General features: G+C 34.3%; 1 long non-coding RNA gene across 1 annotated transcript; it reads left to right on the top strand.

Annotated features, from left to right (window-relative positions):
• Positions 1-3,862: 3,862 nt before the first annotated feature.
• On the top strand, positions 3,863-13,508 carry LOC127842797 (uncharacterized). The gene is made up of 3 exons (XR_008031880.1): positions 3,863-3,938; positions 4,478-4,648; positions 13,358-13,508. It is a non-coding gene; the product is annotated as an uncharacterized LOC127842797 (long non-coding RNA).
• Positions 13,509-15,770: the final 2,262 nt, after the last annotated feature.

Below are 15,770 nucleotides of genomic sequence, written 5' to 3'. Positions count from 1 at the left end.
AATACGCTTCATAGAGCTGCAGGACCGCTCGCACCATGCAGACATGATGAACAATGTTTTGATTATCCTCCGAATAAGTGGGTAAGCGCTTCCACAAGTGTTAAGTGTATTAAGCAGGATTTTGGGCCGTTTGTCTGCATTCATAAGACTCCATCAGACCTTCCTTCGATTTACCTCCTGGTGCAGCTGTTGACGTTCACACGCTTGAGAGGTTACATATGATAATACTGTTAAAAATCTATTCTTAATTTGTGTGCATTTGACTAAAGCAAAAAGGCTACGCTTGCTTTCTTAATTTTGAAGATGAACTCGTTGAACACGTTTGATATCAAAAATATTTAATGTTTGAATTCTCTATGAGTAACGCACATAGCCTTCGTTTATTTTGCATTTTCGGGCGTTTTACTTTTTCGTTTGTTTTTTTTCATAATGATGTGCAGACACGTGCCTTCACTTCCTACACAAAGCTACGCGCCTGTAATCATGCCAGAAATGGTTAACATTCCGTTCTTCACGATAACACATTGGGTTCATTTAACCCTTTGCATGCTGGGAAATTTGTCGTCTGCTAAAATGTCGTCTGCTGAATTTGTAAAATAAGCATTTTCTTCATTTTTTTCAAAGAATACTATCAGAATAGCAAACAGTTTGGATCCAGATGAGACGCCACGTTTTGTGGCGTCTCATCTGGATCCAAACTGTTTGCAAAGGCCTTCAAATTTGGTTCCAGCACTGAAAGGGTTAAGTCTGAAAGGCTAAACGAACTCCAGCCAGCAGTAAGAGAGAAGAGTTAAAAAACCGAGCTTCGGGACGTGCTTAGGAGCGGAAATTTACAACACGTAATGCACTCCTCTTTGTGGGGAATAGAAACACAGATTGAATAGCTGTATTGTGCATGGTTATATTTCAGGGGCGTAGATAATGGGGGGGGGCAGGGGGGGCGGCCGCCCCCCCCCCAATATTTCAGCTAGTCATCGTTATATAAATAAACGTAAAATCCCCTAAAAATTGCCGCCCCAAAACCAGTATTTTTGTAATCCCGGCCGTCAGTGTAGAAGCCATGTGTCCCCTCTCCGTCTGCTCTGAGGTTGCCAATAGTGATGTGTCAATATCCCTTGTTAGGTGTCATAAACTAGGGGCCGGGGTAAATGTCATTGCGTTAATTGTTTCATTGTTCTTTTCCATGATTGAACTGTCGGTGTTTTGATTAGGGACAGGCGATTCTTTTAATTTTAATTGATCGCTTTAATTCAAAGGTAACTGCCACTTTAAACAATTTTGAGTAAATATACGCGTGAAAAACAGTAATTAGTTTGAAAATATTTTTGTTCTCTAAGTACATCAGTAAACTCTGATTGATGAATTTTATGTTGTAATTAGAGTTTTTGGAAAGAAAATAACATTTATATCAACATGAAAGTTCCCCCAAAAAGCACCATATTAATTGTAATTATTTTTTTTTCTGAACCACGGGAGAGGACAACCCTCTCAAACGAACCTCTTTATGTTCCCAGTACAGAAATTGGACCGCCCCCCCAATGTTGGGAGGTTATCTACGCCCCTGTATTTAGATGTGAAAACTCAGCTATCTTCGATTGTTCTATAGTAAATAAATTCGTCCAACTGCCAACAACTTGTACTTGTATAACTTAAGCCGAGTGGAGGCCACATTTTGCAGTTTGTTTCACTGTTGAAAAAAGAAAGCACGTACAATATGTTAGATTTACGTAGCTGCCGTATTATAAAATAGATTTAGTCATTTTTAGACACTATTTGTACCATATATTAATATTACTTTTTAATAAATTAAATGATATTTTTCGAAGCCCTCATCGATATGTTGTACGAAACATTACTGTAGCGTTTTTTTCGACTCTTTCTGGCTCTACACGAACGTTAATAGGAATAAGATACTGTTGTGGATGTTCCGTTCAAGCAACGATGCAACTGTAAACCCATTGAATTGTTTTTGAATGTTTTCTGTGTTTAATAGAAAACCCAGTGCGACTTCGTCTCCAGGCGTTCTATGCGTTCATTTTGCATTGCTTCTGCAACCATGGGAACAGCAAAAAGTCCGAAGCAAGGAAGCAATATTGAACTCAGAGTTTACATCAAAGTATGTTCAAAGTACACACACTCCATTTCCTCAAAGTAAGAACATGGATATTATCAGACCATTATCATATTTGATTTGAAATATCGATGTCTCTTAGTACTGTTAAAATATTGTCTAAGACTACAACGGTTGAACTAAAAATTATTTTATGAATTTGATATCTTAGTTCGAATTTGTGAAACAAATACAAATCCATACCGCAATATTAAACTAACTTGTAAGGCCTACATACCGAACACTTTGTGGATACGTTTGGAAAATGTGCATATATCTGCCCTAACACCTGAACGTACACGTAGTACCAAATCGGGTTGGCGTCTTTCAAGTTACCGACATATCGCATCAGCAATTCGACATGTCACGTGGCGCACCAAAGAGAATGTGATAATACATGTCAGAATTGCGTTTTGTTTGGTATCAACATACATGCATTTAATTTCGTTACTTTTTAAACCTTTCCCCTCTCAGCCACTTTTATGAGTTCGTATGCCCCAAACCAAACCTCACCTTTCTTTGTTATTTTCGCGTAACACTGATTGCGGCCGCTCTACGCCTCTGATTACATTAAAAATACACACCGAATCGACTTACAAAGTACTGTAAAACCATTAAATTTCGTGTGGTACGAATTTTCGTGGATATCGTTGGTCCGCCGAACCACGAATTCAAGTACCAACGATTATTTATATATTTTTTAATCAGAAATCGGTCATTTCGGAATGTCAATTCCGATACTTTCTTTTGTTGTCGGTTATCCGAGAAATTTGTTTTTTTAGTAATAGTTACTTCACTTAAGTAGGTCGCATTACACTATATCTTGACTTATTCAATATTTCCGAATCGAAAATGTTCTTATTTTCCACCCATTTGACATAAATTATATTTGTTTGATATTTACTAACATGTTTAGGATTACTTAGTATGATAAGAACTACGATGTTAATGAATACTTAGTATGAATGACAGTGTGTTTATATAAAATATCAATTTGTTCGCCATCCTGTGCATTAATACAAATCTAAAGTCGTGTGAGTTTTGCTTTTTTTATTCATCATCGTTAATGTACGTTTTATTCATCACGGTTAATAAATATAACATCAACGATTGTTCTCATGTACGTGACGTCGTCAAATTAACAGTTTGCAGATTTATCACATTTGTCAATTAGTGCCAATTAAAGTTAAAAGAGACATAACGGTTTTCACACGTGATTTTGGGGACCTTATTACTCAATTGTTACTACTAGGGGATCGATTGCGTTGAGAATTGCAAATATTGTCAAAACAACATTGATGGCAATTAGCGAGCAGGGACCCACAGGTGCGCCATTTTATCGCTCATATCGACAATTATCGGCAACACTTTCATGCTTCAGAGCACTTGAACCTCACGTCTTGCTGTCAACACAGATCAGCAGAGTATGCTTCGTTATTACTCTGATTGTTTTAATAAAAGTATAATGGCGGTCAGTCTTCCCCAAAAAATTGAAACCCACAAAATTACGTATCAACGAATTAGTTGTTTTTTATTTGAAATCCACGAAATTACGTGTCAACGAATTAGTTGTTTTTTATTAAACCACGAAATTTCATACCGACGAATTTCTATACGTTTACAGTATTGGTTTTCACAGTGGTGCAATGGTTAATATATGAATCAATGGAAATACCCGAAAAAAGAAACCAAAATACTCTCATTGTGTACACACCCGTCCGGTCTTATGACAATAACGCAGTGACGTCACCATCTATGTATAAAATGAAATACTCCCGAAATTGCGTTTTACTAACAGATTGTCAAGTAACGGGGACGTTGATGAAAGGTATGTATTTTAATCAGAGTAAATATATTATTATTATGATATTAGTAGTCGTAGAAGTAGTAGTAGTAGTAGTAGTAGTAGTAGTAGTAGTAGTAGTTGTAGTTGTAGTAGTAGTTGTAGTAGTCGTAGAAGTAGTAGTAGTAGTAGTAGTAGTAGTAGTAGTAGTAGTAGTAGTAGTTGTAGTAGTAGTAGTAGTAGTAGCAGCAGCAGAAGCAGCAGCAGCAGCAGTAGAAGTAGTAGTAGTAGTAGTAGTAGTAGTCGTAGACGTAGTCGTCGTCGTCGTTGTTGTAGTCGTAGTCGTAGTCGTAGTAGTAGTAGTAGTAGTAGTAGTAGTAGTAGTAGTAGTAGTAGTAGTAAATCTAGTAGTAGTAGAAGTAAATTTAGTAGTAGTAAGAGTAGTAGTAAATCTAGTAGTAGTAGTAGTAGTAGTAGTGGTAAGTTTTTGTAAGTCAAGAAATTGGAAACGGTTTATTAAAATGTCTAGGAATAATGTCAGTGTGTGTTGGACGATTTAAGGCAACTTTGTCTTTGACTTGTAGAACGTTGTGACGTTGAACACAACCCAGGACCCGACCAAGGTACAGAATCGAACTCTGGCAGTCAGTGCCAAGCGACTCTGCAGTAAAGGCTTTTGTTAGCCCAGGCCTTGACATCGCCTAAAGAGAATTCTATCAGGAGGTGAAAGGAAACAAGCAGAGCACACAATGGAGGTAAATAATTATTTGCTATATTTTGTTATCAAACATGAGAACAATGATTTATGAAAATGAAGACAGGATATAACATATTTATTATAAAATCAACCTTATCTCAACGTTATGTTTAATTGAATGTAAACGGCAATGATACAAGCATTACCGCAGACGTATTTGTTCCCGATACATCAGATATTGTTTGAAAAATAAAATGTCTTTGTTCTGAAAAACAGTATATAATAATTATTTGTGTTTACAATTGTGAAATACTTGTGAAACTGGCAAACCTTAGAACCGAGAACAATGAACAACCGTATCGAATATCTGTTCGTTAAAAAGTGTTATTGTTAATGTGTGTCAGTACATACCTTGTCGTTCGTTGGACTAGTTATGTCAAGCATTCACATGAAGAGAAGTAATCTCACAAAGCGTAGTTAAATATGTATTTAGTATTTATGCGAATGCCAATTAATTAGTCATAATCTATTGTTTCCGAGTTATGAGTTATTTCAAAATTTCAACAATGCAATGGTACCTCTACGTATACATATTTTTGTGAATTGAACAATAACAGTTTACGTAAACAATGTGATTAAAATATGTAAAGGTAATTTAGGGTATGATCAAAATCAAACTATTTAAAGAAAAATAATTTTTCTCAATACACTTATGAAGTCTAAATTTTAGAACAAAACGATAAATTACCATTCAGTAAGTGGAATAATGTCTTGCGCAAAGCATTATACAAATGGCTAAACCGTAATAGGTATAATGAATTAATCTACAAGGAAAATGAATTGCAGATCTTTATTTTTATGTTTATGTATATATCTTTAGAGATGTCTTTATACATTGAGCCTGCGAGAGGATAAAACTTGCTAAACTTTGAAACTTGCTCATTTGATGAAACGCCTATTTATATAATTATATTCAATGGCGTTGTAAAAAACATATAAATATACATACAATTGATAAAAATAAGAGTGATTGATACTTTTATACAGCATTAATTAAAGCATTAATAATCTAAAAATGTGTGATATAAATAAAAATGCTGTAAGAAACTTAAATAGCCTGCGAGAGGATACTCGTTTGCCTTTCTCTAATAACAGTAAGACAAACATTTATTTCTCTTCTTGTTACATTTTAGTTAACCTGAGCGCAACTTTCTCAATATGAACTACATGTTTTATGATCTTCTTTCGTAGTGCGTCGTGTTTCACACGTCCTGTGTCGTCAAAATTTACCATATCAACTCTCTAGAAGCCGCATTTACATGTATTGTCCTATCTTAATGTAAATTTGTCAGAATATTTTACCCAATCATATCTTATACGAGTTCGAAACTGGTTTACGTGAGGTCTAAAGCTGGTCCTTTTGGTTAATTTGATAAAAAGCTTGTTATAACTGTAGAAGACACATTCAATTTCTTATCTCGGATGACTTCGAATACGGTTCCGGTTCATTGAAACTAATTGCCGCCAAGGGGTGGGGGGGGGGGGGGGCTTGACAATTTTCCTTATACATACGGTACAAAACTAGGTTACTATGTCCAACTGAAGAAACAGTACGTTCATCCTCTGGACGTCAGATTTTAAGTCACATCTTCTCGAAATTTTGATAAGAAAATTCGATATCTTGGTTCAAACAAGGTTTCAGTTTGTTGAAAAACATTACCACCAGGGGGCGGGGCAGTTTTAATTAAATGGTTACTAGTACCTCTCGTGAAGTCCCATTTTTGCAAAATCTTTTTAAAAACTTGCTCGGAATGTTTGTACTAATTTTATTTTAATTGGACTTGAACATAATTTCGGTCTGTTGAAAACTTTTACTGGGTGTATTAGTTTAGCTTGTAATTTTGGCTAAAGTTCTTATCACAAAAAATACAGTTGAAGATGATTACTATTATTAATTAAGTTCTAGGATGTGTTGTTGAAGTTGTTTTTCTTGATGATTGTTCACGATGATGATGCTGTTAGATGACTGGATCAATAAATAATTCACAAGTGACAAATTGCACATTGCGATGAAAGCCTATTGTGCAAGCTCAGTCTTTAATATGTACAGTGATGCAAATATGTTCAACTTTGAACAGTTTATCATCATAATGTGCCTAGAAATGAAATACTTGTGTTTCATAAACTACTTTTACTCGGCTGAAGTCCACCTTCACTAAATAGTTTAGTTGGTTTGGATGTATGTTTGATGAGAATTGACATTGTTACACATACAAAATAATTTATCTAAATTATGTATTGGTATATTTAAGCATGATTTGTATGATAAATTTCCGAATCCAGATTGATTGATTTATATAGAAAATTGCACAATACTAGTTAATGTTGTATTAATTTGAAGCTTAATTGATACCAACACATTTATTCTTAAATTACATTCGCAGACACATATCTAACAACAAGGTTTTAACATTATTTAAAAGCAATAAAGGAATCATTTACCAATGAAACGCCTAAATATTGTGCATTATCGTCATATTGGTATTTATTTATCAGCTTGTAACGTTTGCGTATACAAAGTATGTGTATTTGTCACTGAAATATTAAAAAATACATTATATATTATAACATCACCCCCTGTACGTCGATAATCGAAACTGAGTAGTATAATTCAAACTGAAGAAAAAAATGGCGACAGAAATAAAGACTCCAGTCATTTATTTCTTAGAACACGTTTATTTAAGTTTAGTTATGACATAATAAACGTTTCTTTTTGATAAAATGTTATTTGCCGGATACAATGCGCTAATTAACCCATAACAATTAAAAACAATTACGTCGAAATAAAATTAATATGTTTGAAAATCTGGAAAAAGTAAATGAAATTTTCGAAAGTTTTAGGCCCTGTCATGTAACAGCTTATTACATATCGTTTATTCTTATGAGTTAATTCTTATGAAAGGATAATGGGTATATTTCAGTAATATGTATATGAAAAGTTAAGATGAAGTTTGTGTGTTATGTAACAGTTTATAACATATCGTTTATCGTCTATTCTTATGAATTTATTCTTACGATAGAAATTAAAAAGGATAATATGTATATTTCAATAATGTATATATATACAATGTTAAGATAAAGTTTGAACAATTAATAATACATCTTGGGAGGTATTTACAAAACTAAGACCTGATTAAGATGTGTCATGTAACAGCTTATAACATATCGTTCATTCTTATGAGTTAATTCTTATGAAAGGATAATGGGTATATTTCAGTAATATGTATATGAAAAGTTAAGATGAAGTTTGTGTGTAATGTAACAGTTTATAACATATCGTTTATCGTCTATTCTTATGAATTTATTCTTACGATAGAAATTAAAAAGGATAATATGTATATTTCAATAATGTATATATACAATGTTAAGATAAAGTTTGAACAATTAATAATACATCTTGGGAGGTATTTACAAAACTAAGACCTGATTAAGATTTATTTAAAGTAAGAACACAAATACACTCAGGGTGGGTTATAATTGGAATCAATAAAATGGAAAGTCAGACCTGATTAAATCCAAATAAGAACACATTGAGTCCAGAGTCAGCATATAGACACGAGATTATAAGTAACACTCATGGTCAATAAACAGCACAGATGAAAAGGTCACCTATTGTCTGGGGTACAAAAGTTATAGTACTGACGAAAGTAACGGAATTACTCTATATCAATAAAAAATGATTAGTACCAATATACATTGATTAAATTTTAGTATATCCGCCAAGCAAGTGAATACATGAAAAAGTGTTCCTTCTAGAATATTCTGACGAATCAACCAATGAATAATAACCATACTAGCTGAAGACCAATCAAAAGTTTAAAAGAAAAATATTCAAATTAATTTGGGGACAAAATGGGGATGTTTGGAAGGAGAGCGGCACTCCGCGGTTAGGTTAGGAAAATACTACAGATAGACTTAGAAAATAATGTTTAGACTATAAGTACAATTTTGATGTTAGGAAATAGAGAAAAATAAAAGAAATAATTTTGAGAAATCAGAGACTTGTTTTACTTCCACTAAGTACATTGACATTCGATTACGTGACAGGCCCAAAACAATTATAATCGAATGTTTTTAATGTTTAAATGCTTGGACTTATGTATTAACCTTTCATATATGAAAGCAAAACAATTGATTGGCGTAAATGCTCGAAAACGCAATATTTGTTTGGGACAAGAATAAACTAATTGGATAATGACCTAACTAGTGTATGGATAATTCCAAACTAACATTAGCAAATCGATGGATAATGACCAAACTGCCAGATGTCTTTGTGTAAAGATCCACGTAAAATGAACACTCTTGTACAATATTTCGAGATTTATTTAATTGTTGAAAACAAAAGCATTTTAGCACATTGTTAAACAATCATCATACAGAATTTTGTATTCTTTTCATGTAAAACTTTTTTCTTGTTTTTTCTTTTTCTTCGTCTTGAAATGACAACTCAAATTCTTCCTCATGCCGATCCATCTCCATTTCCGCCAAAGGAGTTGTACTGAAAAATGTATATTTCATAAAACTGTATTCAAATGTTGAAAATAAATAAGCATTTTCATACGAATGCCTCTATCAGTCTGGTCCTACCACGTAGCGAAATAAAGCCAATACTATGTGCCCAAGCCCCGGCTCTTAAACTTTTTGCCACGAGTTTAAAGGAGCGAATCGACGGTATTTATCAAATATAAAATGTAAATATCAAATATTCAAAATTACAAAAAGTTCAAATTTTATTAACATAAAATCGGAAGGAATAAAACGTTATTATTGAAATCGGAAAGAAAAATAGTTAAGTCCACAAATATTATTCACACCAAGGTTTCAACACAGGTGGAAGTAACGTACCCAGGATAGTATTTTTCATATATATATTTTTTAGGAGCCCAATATATTCAAATTAATATATAAAATCATGTTTAATGAGAAAAAATTGACAAAGAGCCATGAACAAAAATCCCCACCCTCTAATATTGGAATCATAACAAGGTCATTAACTAGACTTTATTATAGACCTGTCTTCGCGGGCCGCAAAAATGTCAAAAATAGCTTTAATCCAAAGCATCCCTTGATCCTACTATGGGCAATTGGACAACCTTTCAAAAAAAGTTAACTTCAAAAATATCTGTCCAGCCGTTAACTCACAGTCGGTCGAAAACCGAGCAATATTTCGAGTCCGTTTGTCAACACGAATAAATCTTCTACAGACTTTCAAACAATATTTTTTAGTTTTTGCCCCCTAATCGATAGCTCCCGCCCTATTCCTTTGAAACAACGAAGCGTGTCAAATAATGCATGCATATGCAACCACACACCCCTAAAAACTTATTCCAATACAATCAGAATGATAAGTAATTTCCATTTATTCACATTTATTAAAACATCGTTGTTGTTGTTGATTGGATATTTATGTGCCTGGCTCTGTCAGTGTAATTCACTGCTAAGCCGGGTTCAAGAGCGATGGCTTCTTTCGTTTTCAAGTAAATCAAATTTAGAGTTAAAACAGTTGTTGCAAAGAAAATATAACATTTTGGAATTAGTTTTTAGGGGTAAGTGGTTGCATATGCATGCATTATTTGACACGCTTCGTTGTTTCAAAGGAATAGGACGCGAGCTATCGATGAAGGGGCAAAAACTCAAAAATATTGTTTGAAAGTCTGTAGAAGATTTATTCGGGTTGACAAACGGACTCGAAATATTGCTCGTTTTTTGACCGACTGTGAGTTAACGGCTGGACAGATATTTTTGAAGTTAACTTTTTTTGAAAGGTTGTCCAATTGCCCATAGGAGGATCAATGGATGCTTTTGATTAAAGCTACTTTTGACATTTTTGCGGCCAGCGAAGACAGGTCTATGATAAATTCTAGTTAATGACCTTGTTATGATTCCAATATCAGAGGGTGGGGAATTTTTTTTTTCATGGCTCTTTGTCATTTTTTTTCTCATTAAACATGATTTTATATATTTATTTGAATATATTGGGCTCCAAAAAAAAAAAAAAAAAAAAAATACTATCCAGGGTACGTTACTTCCACCTGTGGGTTTCAATAGGGTTCAATCTCATTCCATATAGAACTCGCAAGCTTTCTATGCTAAAATACCGTTAAAAGTCGTTTATCGTCAGTGAGCATGCGCATAGCGGGGTACTGTACAATTCACTCGTAAATATTTTACTAATACTTCAATGTTCCCGCGCGGGCGGGAAGGATCACGGCAAAAACTTTTTATTGTTGTTAAAATACATAATTAACAGAAGATTTTTAATATCGATGTCTGTGTAATGAGAAATCATGTTCTTTCAATATGTAAATATATTTCGGAAAGTATAATGCTATGCTAGCCGTCGATATGTCCCTTAAATATTTGTGTACCATTCGATGCAATCTTTCTGATATAATGTAAAATGAATCAGATCAGAAATGCCTCAAATTATATTCGAAACCTCTAATATGGTGACAAATACATGAATCAGCGGGGCAAGTGCCACCTTAATCTGCAGCTTCGACTCGAACCCCTTTAAACCAAGAGATTAAATAATAAGTATGAACATTTTTAAATTCCTATGCTTTTCATCATATCCAAAATGACATGGAACACGTGTTATGGCATCTCTGTGTACGTGGAATGCAAATTTCGCATGCTTAATTTGCTTCTAATCTCTGTTGCATATATATGCAAGTTCAGTCGAAATTGATTTCACTAAAAACAAATAAATGAATGTTGATGTTCGTTGAAAGTATTTTTTATATTCCATTATACACATCGTGTGAGTGTTTGGTTATAAATAGTTGTTTTCAAAGAATAATATCCAACCTGTCTTTGGAAAACATGTTCAATGCATCGCAGTTTGTTCATTATCCATTTTGAGTTTGGTTATTTTCCACAGAAATTTTCATATCAGTTTGGATTTATCCATACAATTTTATACCCGTCCTGCAAACCCATGATTTTAACACAGAAACACGCTATGTGTTAAAAGTAAAATTTTAAAGGACATTCATGATATAATTTGGCATATCTCTGTTACAGTTTCATTCGCTCTTTTGTCAATTATCGTGTAAATAATTCAACACATAGGTCGCATTTTATGAAAATTAGCATTTTCCGAAGACAAATTTGTCGTTTTTTACAAGAAAACTATTAAACCATTGCAAAACTCAAAACGCATGTGTGTGTGTCAGACATTCATTATCACATGTGTAAAAAAAATACGTCCTTATAGTTAGTAAATTAGCAGAAATGATGAAATAACCACCTACCTTTCAGTTTCAGTTTTGGTCGACATTTTTTTCTTCAGTTTGAATTATCCAACTAAGTTTGGATTATCGACGTACAGGGGTGAACATTGAATATAGCTATTTTGAACCGAAACATTTGACAATTTTTTCATGTGTCATATTTCATGGTCGTATAAATTTCATTTTTACTACACGATGGAGTTTTATTATTTTTATTAAAAGGAAAAGTCGTTCATATGCCTCGCGTTGCCGTTTATAAGTACATCGATTTCCATTCAAAATGTTTGTGTGCTTGTTGATAAATCATCGGATGCAGACAAACAGACGGACGGACTTACGTGCGGACTTTAAGTCACACACCGTGAAACCACAGTAAAGGAATGAAGACTGAATCAAACATTTAATGTCTTAGTTGTGAAAAAAAGATGTTTTGGATAACTGATGCTTTGTTATATGCTACATACAAAATAGAATGTTTTAACTGACAAATGCATGGAAATGGATATAATTCTACAAACAGTGATGAGTTTGAAATCAACACAATTATAGCTAGCTGTCTTTGGAATAAGAATCGTATCATTTTAAGTTTTACAAGTCAATGGTTTGTCAAGGATAGGATCGAGAATATCTCTTTTAACGAGGAATATCCTCTAAGCGCTGATTTAATTTTGGTTAACAATAGTTTGCAGAAAGCTTAAGTTTCTGAACGGTTCATTTTTTTACACAATTTTCATTGACACAATTGTTCACATGGTTCCGGCTTTCTGCAGTTAAAGCTTCTCACGGCCCGTTGGTAATTTTCATTCCATGTAATAAACCGTTACATGTTTTTATGCCCACGAAGGAGGGCATAAAGTGATCGCACTGTCCGTCAGTCGGTCCGTCGGTCCGTCTGTCCGTCACACTTTTGCGTTTAGGTTTCGAAAAATGTTCATAACTTCTATGTCGCTTCAGATGTAACCTTCACATTTGGTATGCATGTGCATATGGACAAGGCCTTTCCGTACGCACAAAAATGTTGACCCCTTTGACCTTGACCTTGAACTTAGGGTCCTCGTTTAGGTTACGAAATCTGCGTTTAGGTTTCGGGGGTATATGTATTCCGATGGAGACAGCTCTTGTTTGTATTTCTATTAATATAATTGAAATGTTAATTATAGAGCTAAAGTAATCTTTACGTCAATACTTAACATTACCAATGTTGCTTGAAGAATAGCTGTGAGGCTCCATATTACAAAATAACATCTTCCCATATAGTTTTTAATATTATCATAAACATTACCAATGTTGCTTGAAGAATAGCTGTGAGGCTCCATATTACAAAATAACATCTTCCCATATAGTTTTTAATATTATCATAAACTTCGCATACTAAGTTTTAAGTTTTAAGGTTATGACATGCAACTCCGACTTATATGCAACATGTCACTGTATTTAATTATTCTACAACTATATTTGTTTTGAATTTACAGCTACAAACCATGGTATCCGTGATTTCCTGTGCACCATTAGTTCATACGGACAACGCTTGTGAACCCTTATTGGAATCGATACAAAATGAAGAAACAACCGATGTTCACACGTTGAACAAATGTGAAGAGGATCAAACATCACTTTCGCCGTCAGTTTTAAAAGTAAACAGCCAAACTGGATCAAACGAGTCCGAACCACCAGATGACATTCGTGAACCTGTACTTGAATTGAGGCAGAATTCAGAGATGCCTGATACCACAACTGCTGCAAAGGGCTGTCCGTCCTGTATAAAGTCTGTTCCAGTGTATTGCAGTTCTGATGAGGAGCCTCCAAAAATTAGCCCTGGAGATCATATCGAGGTCCCGATGAAATGTCCGTGGTGTATTTTCACACATCACGCCATTGTTGAATCTTTCCTGTACCTAGGCAACGGAAAGGCAAGTATAAAGGTTATAGATGTCGCATATAAGAACAAAAACCATAAATGTTTTTTGCGGAAGCTTTGCTCTCCAGGTGAAATGGTTATTAAGTCTCACTACTTGCAAGACAAGCCTGTAACAGATTTGACGAAAGTTAAACTAGTTAATTACCGTAAAAGAAATAACGAAAGTGAAACTCTTCAGAGAGCCAAACGCTGTTTGCAGGACTTCAACAGTTACACCGAGTCTCTTAGTGCAAACGATGGACAACGTTTAAACTCTAGATTTAAATATAATTTGCTGTTTCGCAACTGTGAATCATTTGCTGTATATTGCGCATGTGAGACTGAATATATTGATACACTGGCATCAAATGTTTGCTTGCAATTTTCGCGTTTTAGGGCAACTGTAATACGGATTGCAGTTGTTTTAATTATGACAACTTTATTGACTCTTCGAAGTGACAGTGTTGTCAAATTTCGGATTCTTAGACAATTATCTACAAATAATACTGCACGAATTGAAATGAATTTTCCATACGGTGATTGCTATGAGACTGAAAGTGTTTTCTGTTTCGCGTATAGTTTAACTATAATGCTACCCTTCATAATCACTCTTATGTTATCATTAATTATTAATATATTTGTAAGTATTTATGCACGCAATCGATGTTTGCGATGTAGCTTTATTTTTTGGTTTGTGAATATGTTGTTTTATATATTGTTACTGGTAAGTTTTAGTTTCAATAACCTGTTGTTGGAAATAGACTGGGCACCACTAACAACTAAGTCATGGTTTATTTTAGTTTTAATTGTGGTTAACTTTTGTCAATCTATTTTAATACATGTGGTCGTGCCGTGGTTTCTTCCCAAAATCATGACTTATTGTTTTTGTCGCTCTTATGTACAAATATGTAACTATACGTAAAGTTGTATTCATGCACTATAGATTTATCAAACTATATAGACTACATTATACAGTTTTGGTTATTTATTAAAAAGATATATAAAAAAGTGTTTAATTCTAGCAACAATATATTAACTCCTGATATATATTTGCTCTTCGCACTCACAGCAGATTTGTCATACGGCAATCGCTGACACCAACGGCCATGCCTTGTCTACTTGAAGTGAATAAATAATTATAGCGTTGTGTTTTAAGTTTTAATGTCGTCCTTTTTCAATCATAACAAGAAATCAACTGAAACAACACAAACAAGATGACGTGCATGTATAGTACGTTATTCGGCGGCGTCACACGACGATGCGCCAAATTCCCAACATTCTCCGGGCCGCGTAATGTTTATATGCACTTACAACAATATGCTTATTTAAATAAAATAATAAAACCTACTGATATTTTTGAAACTTCAAATGTCCATAACATCAGAAAGAGTTTAACACTTGATTGCACACAATTAAAGTCAGTTGTCGTCACATTGTACTTCTAACGGGTATAGTTTAACGATAGGTCTGGTGGCGATTCCACCCGATGTACGGAGGCGCGCGGCTCTCGTCAACCCATCATTTCCGGTGAGACGCAGGTTCGTAAACTCCGGATAGAAAATTGTTTCGTTGACTGCTTCTTCAGCTGTTTCCGTAGTAGTTTCCGGAGAGGCTTTTTGTGTTTCATGTTGAATGTTGGTGTCTTCATATACCTTTTTCAAGATGGTTATTTGCCTTACCTCGGGTATGCTGTACGAACTAATGCAGCGCTTTTGTGGCGATTTTAACTGTTTCCATGAAGGGTATCTGTCTGTGTTTTCGCGTTTCAAATAGAAAGACCGTTTATGTGAATTTTTCGTATTGGAAACATCGTGCTTCGTGTTTCTGTACGTCTCCATGCTTGACCGACACTCCGTGATAGCAGTTTGTCTTAAATAACTGTGTGAATGGCGTAATTAGACGAATAATATGTATTACAAATGCGCTTGCCTGTAGACAATGTGTTGGATGGTGAACCGGCCGATCCAGATCGGTGAATAATCGACTCA

The sequence above is a fragment of the Dreissena polymorpha genome, chromosome 8 (genome assembly GCF_020536995.1).
Source record: "Dreissena polymorpha isolate Duluth1 chromosome 8, UMN_Dpol_1.0, whole genome shotgun sequence".
In the NCBI taxonomy this organism is placed as follows: Eukaryota; Metazoa; Mollusca; class Bivalvia; order Myida; family Dreissenidae; genus Dreissena; species Dreissena polymorpha.
Note: the sequence above shows the minus strand (reverse complement) of the source record. Positions and strands in the feature narration are given on the sequence as shown.